General features: G+C 35.8%; 1 pseudogene; it reads left to right on the top strand.

The window, feature by feature from the left end:
- The first annotated feature begins 801 nt into the window (after positions 1–801).
- The window catches only part of LOC124377346, a 93,261-nt pseudogene continuing 87,629 nt past the window's right edge, over positions 802–6,433 (top strand).

Genomic DNA, 6,433 nt, shown 5'->3' on the forward strand with positions numbered 1-6,433 from the left:
TCTGAAATGCTATGATTTATTTTGTACTGTAAGATAGAAATACATGATTGTTGTTCATTGGAACTGACTTATGTTATGTGGTTGATGTTGTCTATTCATTTGCACAATGATTAGAGTATTTATAATCTTTACAATTGGTTATATTTGATTTGATATTTGAATGGAGAAAAGTTGATTAGATTTGAACAGAAATGAGGCAATTGTAATTAATGCATTCTGTACTGTATGTATAGATTGGTTTTTTAGAAAGGCATAGACCATCTGAATCTGACCCAAGCGGTCAGTGGCGAGCCAACCCGCAGAAGTGAACGGATCAAGAGCCCGGTGTGGCCAGCCATGGCATCTTTGGACCAGCATCATCCTGTGCCTTCATTTGTGATACAGATAAGAACATAGGTAAACCTACCCGGGTAGTGAAAAGAACATAATCTACGAAACACACACACATATCAACAACTTCTATAGACTCTTTCTTTATTTTAGTTTTTTATTTTAAATTTGTTGTGCGCTGTGCACTCACGAAGCCTTTTTAGGTAGGCAGGGAATGTAAATAACTGCCAATTTATTTTGTATAATACTTTTATTATTTTTTTTATTCACCTGTTTTGTGCTGTCTGTTCTCTGATGACTGGTTACTATTTCAGGCTCCATAGTCGTATCTAGAGCTTCTGATACTAGCCCAGTTTTAATTTCTTAATACTTAAATTAGTAATACTTAGTATTATTTACATTAACCTGACAAGGAGATTACACAAGCAACCCAGAGGAGGTGAGGACCACACAGGTGGAAGAGACAAGAACATGCTGGTGGAGCCCAAGAGTAATACAGAAGGGCAGGTGAAGAGGATCAGCACTGCAGAGGAGCAGGTGGAGCAGATCAGCACTATGGAGAAGCAGGTGGAGCAGATCAGCACTATGGAGGAGCAGGTGGAGCAGATCAGCACTATGGAGGAGCAGGTGGAGCAGTTTAGCACTATGGAGGAGCAGGTGGAGCAGATCAGCACTATGGAGGAGCAGGTGGAGCAAATCAGCACTTTGGAAGGAGCAGGTGGAGCAGATCAGCACTATGGAGAAGCAGGTGGAGAAGATCAGCACTATGGAGGGACAAGGTAATTAAGACATCTTTAAAGTTAGTTTAATTTTGTAAAGGCTTGAATTGTTTAAACCATGTGGTACCTTAAAATTGCTCTAAGGCTTTTCCCCATAGAGCTTTATGCAGGTCCGGCTGCATGATATCTTTTCAGCGTCAGTGCTGCAATGTAAGTAATGCAGTAAGATAATTACACTTGATAAGATTTCTTCAAATAAGAAAACATACCAAGCCTATAGAAAATAGCAAAGTGTTTTAAAACAAGGTTTAAAATACTTATTTGAAGCAGTATATTTAGTGTAATTTACTTAAAACTAAGTTGTTAATTCTTTTTTTAAGAGTTTGCTTTTCTTAATTTGTGTGAAAAGATAATTCTTCTTAATTTAGGATTTGTCATAAGGTAATCTGTCTTAAAATGAGTAAAGCATTTAAACTTAAAATAAGGTTATATAAACTAAAATCAAGACCATGCATTCAGAGTCAAAAATTATTTATTCAAATGAAAACCTGTCTTCTTACACAGAATAGTTACCATGCACAAAACAAAGCTCACTTTACTGCTTCTCAAAATACTTCAACTTACTGTAACATAAAACAGTACATGTGTTGCCATTGCTGAACACGGAATCAGAATCAACATGAGAATCTGACACTGTAATAAAACTACAAAACAACTTGTAACAGAGATGCCCAAGAAAAAGCACCCCACACACACACACACACACACACACACACACACACACACACACAAAAAAGAGTTAAACTCACTGAATTTACTTTAATATTTACCCCTACTACTTCCCAGTAATCACCGATATATCACTTCCCAATAAAGACTTTTCACTCTGTCATGGCTTTTTTATATGAAGCTGTGGCACCCCCCCCCCCTTTCATGAATTGAATCCCCTAATATTTCTGTCTGAATGATGCAATTGCACTTAAAACTGGAAATTACTAAATTGTAATAAATAAATGGGTTGTACATAAATACAACTCTAAAATAATATGTATGTAGGCTTGTTAAAAAAAGGTCAAGTTCAATTGCTTCTTCTGGAGAAGTGGGTGGGTTTAGATAGATTTCTGACATTACTAGGCAACAAACAGTCTCATCACATAGATGTGGTCCTCTTGACAGGCATTCCTCTTTACAAGCGTGTACTTGTTCTAGTGTAACGAAGGTCATAAGAACCGTATCAAAACCTAAAAAAGAGAAGAATTATACAAATGCACAAAAATCATATTTTAAATATATTATTTTAAGGTTTTGGGAATCAAATATTGCCAAAAGAAATGAGTAAATGTCACAAACTAGAAATATTTATGAGATGAAATAATTAAGAGTAGCTCTGCCTTAATGATTGTTCTTCATCATCATTGGTGCTGATCAGAGGGGGAGGAGCCTTGAACAGAAAAAAGATGCATGCTATTAGCAGTACTAAAAAGGAAAAAAAATAAATGAAATGAAAACCCAAGCTGATGACTTTGTGCATTGTCTTCTCATGGTTGTTTTGTTTTTTTTCCCTCCCCTTTTTCCCTCTTCCCAATTAGTTTGACATCTCTCTTTGATGCTGGATGAGGAGTTCTCAGAGCTCTGGAATTAGAATAGTTTCTACCATCAGCTAGGAGCTCAATATTGGTGGAGACTGGCGAGCCCCTTGTTTCCTCTGAACCTGGATCATTTTCTGTTCTTCATCTGTGTGCTAGAACCATAAGTGCACCATTTTCCTTTTCTTTTTTTTCTCCCTCTCTCTTCCTGGATTTCCATGAACTTTTTTTGGAATGTGTTGCAGGTCTGAATAACAGGAAAGGATGTATATTTACAAATGACATTAAGTTGACCAAACAAAACATGAAATATTTTGTGTTCATATTGTCTGCAATGAAATACAAGTCAAAGTAAATTTAGAAATCACTACTTTCTTTATTTGCTTTTTCCATACTGTCCCAACTTTTTCTGATTTGGGGTTGTAGTTTTCTAGTTTTTCCATTGCGGGACGATTTTACAGTCTTTAAACAATTTGCATGAAAACTAAACACATAGAATCTATCGAGTCTTGCCATAGATAAAACATTATCCCTGCTGTGACCATATAGACTGTATAAGACTGCAGAAAGAACATCACTTATAATCTTATACTCCATGTTAGTTCTCACTCTCCAGTGTTCTGTATTGTTGAAAGATTTATGATCAAACTCTTGATGTCACCCAGATGAGGATGGGTTCCCCTTTTGAGTCTGGTTCCTCTCAAGGTTTCTTCCTCATAACATCTAAGGGAGTTTTTCCTTGCCACAGTCGCCACGGCTGCTCATCAGGGATAAATTCACACCATTCACCTTCACTGTTGATTTCTGTAAAGCTGCTTTGAGACAATGTCTGTTGTGAAAAGCGTTATACAAATAAACTTGAAAAGTTACATAAAAAAAACCATTAAAAAAAATTCATTTCTGTGTTTTCGAATTTCGAATGTGCCCTTTAACTATTTCTTCCTTTTTGTAAGAGGTTGGTAGAAAGTGTTTTGAAAAGAGTATTGCTACTCCTCCACTAGTAGAGCACATCCAATCCACTTCAGTTTTATGATCCCTGTGTGATTCCTGAATAAACATGAGCACTGCTTTCTAATTACTGATTGATTTCAGCTGGTTTTTATTTAAAGCTCAAGAGCCTCATGAGCATGGTCAATATCTTCTTGACAAAAGTCTGAAAATAGCAAAATGTGCATGTAAAGCCCAGTGGAAAAGATACTTGTTTGTAAGTTTCCCCTTCAGGGCTGGCAAACTGTAATATTAAAGCCATTTCTGCCATTCGTGAGCTTTCCAAAACCTATGCTCAACCATAGACCATGGGATTCAGGAAAAAAAAAACCTTGGAGGCTTGATTGCTAAAAGATTTCCATCTTAGTCTTGAAGTGTTTAAACCAGTATACCATGGTTGACTGTATCTTTTGGATTCAAACCATTTCTATTCTATTCTATAACCACCTATTCTGTCGGCAGACCCCCAACAACATACAATGCATGTAATCAGTTGATCAGTTTAAAATTGGGCAAGTCCACAGTTAGAGATGGCCCTTTTATGCCCAAAATGCTTTGTTCATTATTTTTGCCAATCTCACCTATTTGCACAATTGTGTTGTGATCTCTAAGGTCTGTCATCTCCTCCAAACAATGATACACTCACACAGTCCCAGTGCCTTTTCTCTCTTGAACACCTGGATGAAGACAGTGTCCACACCCACACTCTCCATTAAACTGTTTCAAATTTCGCAGCAAAGGTCGTGCAACAGCATCGCATACAGCACATAATGCATAGACCTTTGTGGTTTTTATTGAATGATCTACTGGATCCTGCCATTAAGGTCCCGTTTGTCCAAGAATTTTGCATTTATATTGAAAGTATTTACTAAAAGATATGTGTTAAGCTTTAATGTTGATTTGCTTATTTTTAAACTCGACAACATTGCATTCCGCTGTGTCCTGAATTACGCATCACATCTTACGTTCAGTTTTATCTACACATTCAGAGACAATGTATGTAACAAAATGTGAACCAAAATGACATACAAATGTCCTTATTTACCTGCACCTCTGATGAAATCCCCTCTTCTGCAGTTACTGATAGATGAGACACAGGGCTGTAATAAAAGGACTTTTTAACATATACGAGTTGAACTATCAATAGAAAATATAGCAATATAAAAGTGTAGAAATATAGCTAAAATAGAAATAGGTAATGTTTACCTGTATTTCTTTGAATATAGACTCCTCAGTCCTCAGTGGTAGATTGACCTGGATTAGGGGACAAAATGAACTGATGAATGTGAATATGAAGAGAATGTTATTTAAGAAATAAAGATTCACGTATTAAAAGATGGTTCCTTTCTAGGGAGGGAAACTCACATTAGTGTTTGATGATTGTGACTGTGTTTTCCTTTCAGAGGGGTGTGACATATCCTAAAAGAAAGCAGTACATCAGTTTATAAAATTCACAAGAATAGCCTTTGGTAATCCCATAATCCAAATTTCTTATTGACAGTTGAAAGACATTTAAACAAAATGTAAGACATTTTTACCTGTTTTTCTGTCAATGGTGACTCTCTTGTGGTCTCTGGTTGTAATTGACCTAACAGAGGGGACAACATTTTTCAAGTATGTAAAAGGGAAAAAAGTCTCTATCAAAGGATTACTACCATTTAGTCCAAAATGTCTAGCTGGAGGCCTGTTTCTGTGGGGGTGGATTCTTCAGTCCCCTGGGGAGAGTGCTGAGACAGGGCAAAAGGAAATGTACAAAAGAGGGAGAAACAAAACAGTCTATTTTAAGGTGGATAAAGTTGAGTTGTTTTTTAAAAGATGAGAAATCCTTCAATTTCATTGAGCTTTATGAATTTGATCACATCTACAATTCACTATAACAATTTACAATACAGCCACAATATCTGAAATACAGCCTCACTTTTACTTGTCTGATTTATTTTCTTATTTAGGACTTACCTCATTAGTGTCACTCTGGAAAATTTCCCCCTACAAGTCATGTAGACATTTTTCGATTTTCCTGTAGAGTTTCAGTCACAGAGAGAGAGAGAGAGAGAGAGAGAGAGAGAGAGAGAGAGAGAGAGTGGTCCTCAACCAGGGTCAAAAATTAACTTTTCCGTTTTAACTGGCAATATTTTCCCTCCTTGAACTGATTTCCAGTTCACACCATGTTGTATAATGTAAAATACTCATTTAACCATATGATAACTGCTACATCTCCATTGTTATGCAATAGGGCAGTTCCAGTAAAATAAAGGCAGTAATGTTAGATCCAGTGTTATGCGCTAAAATGCTCTTTTTTCTTTGTGACTTCAATGCGCTTGTTTTTTTGTTTGTTTGTTTTTGTGAATGCGATGCACTTCTGTAGTTTGATGTGTGAAATCTAGCAGTAAATCCTACAGTACCTATAATAAACCTTAGTCTTTACTTTTTACTAATTCTAATAAACAATATCACATTTATTTGTTTGGAATGTGATTATGCAAAGGATTTTTTGAAAGAAATGTTTTGGATTGTTTTTGATTTGGAATCAGGGTCAAAGGAGTTGGATGGTATTTCATAAAATGTAAAGTTTTTTATTGATCTAAAACTATTATATGATTCTCTTCACTCAGCACTTCATAAGACAGCTGCTAAAACATCTGTACTAAGAATAATAAAAAATTGTTTTACTGCAAGGCTTAACTTGTGTTCCGGTTGTGTTTATACTGTATTGTGTTGTGTCAGTTCAAGTTCAGGTGTTGTATACATCCCATGTGAGTGCTAGATAAATATTAATAAATAAATAAATAAATAAATAAATAAATAAATAAA

This window comes from Silurus meridionalis, chromosome 23 (genome assembly GCF_014805685.1).
Source record: "Silurus meridionalis isolate SWU-2019-XX chromosome 23, ASM1480568v1, whole genome shotgun sequence".
Lineage (NCBI taxonomy): Eukaryota > Metazoa > Chordata > Actinopteri > Siluriformes > Siluridae > Silurus > Silurus meridionalis.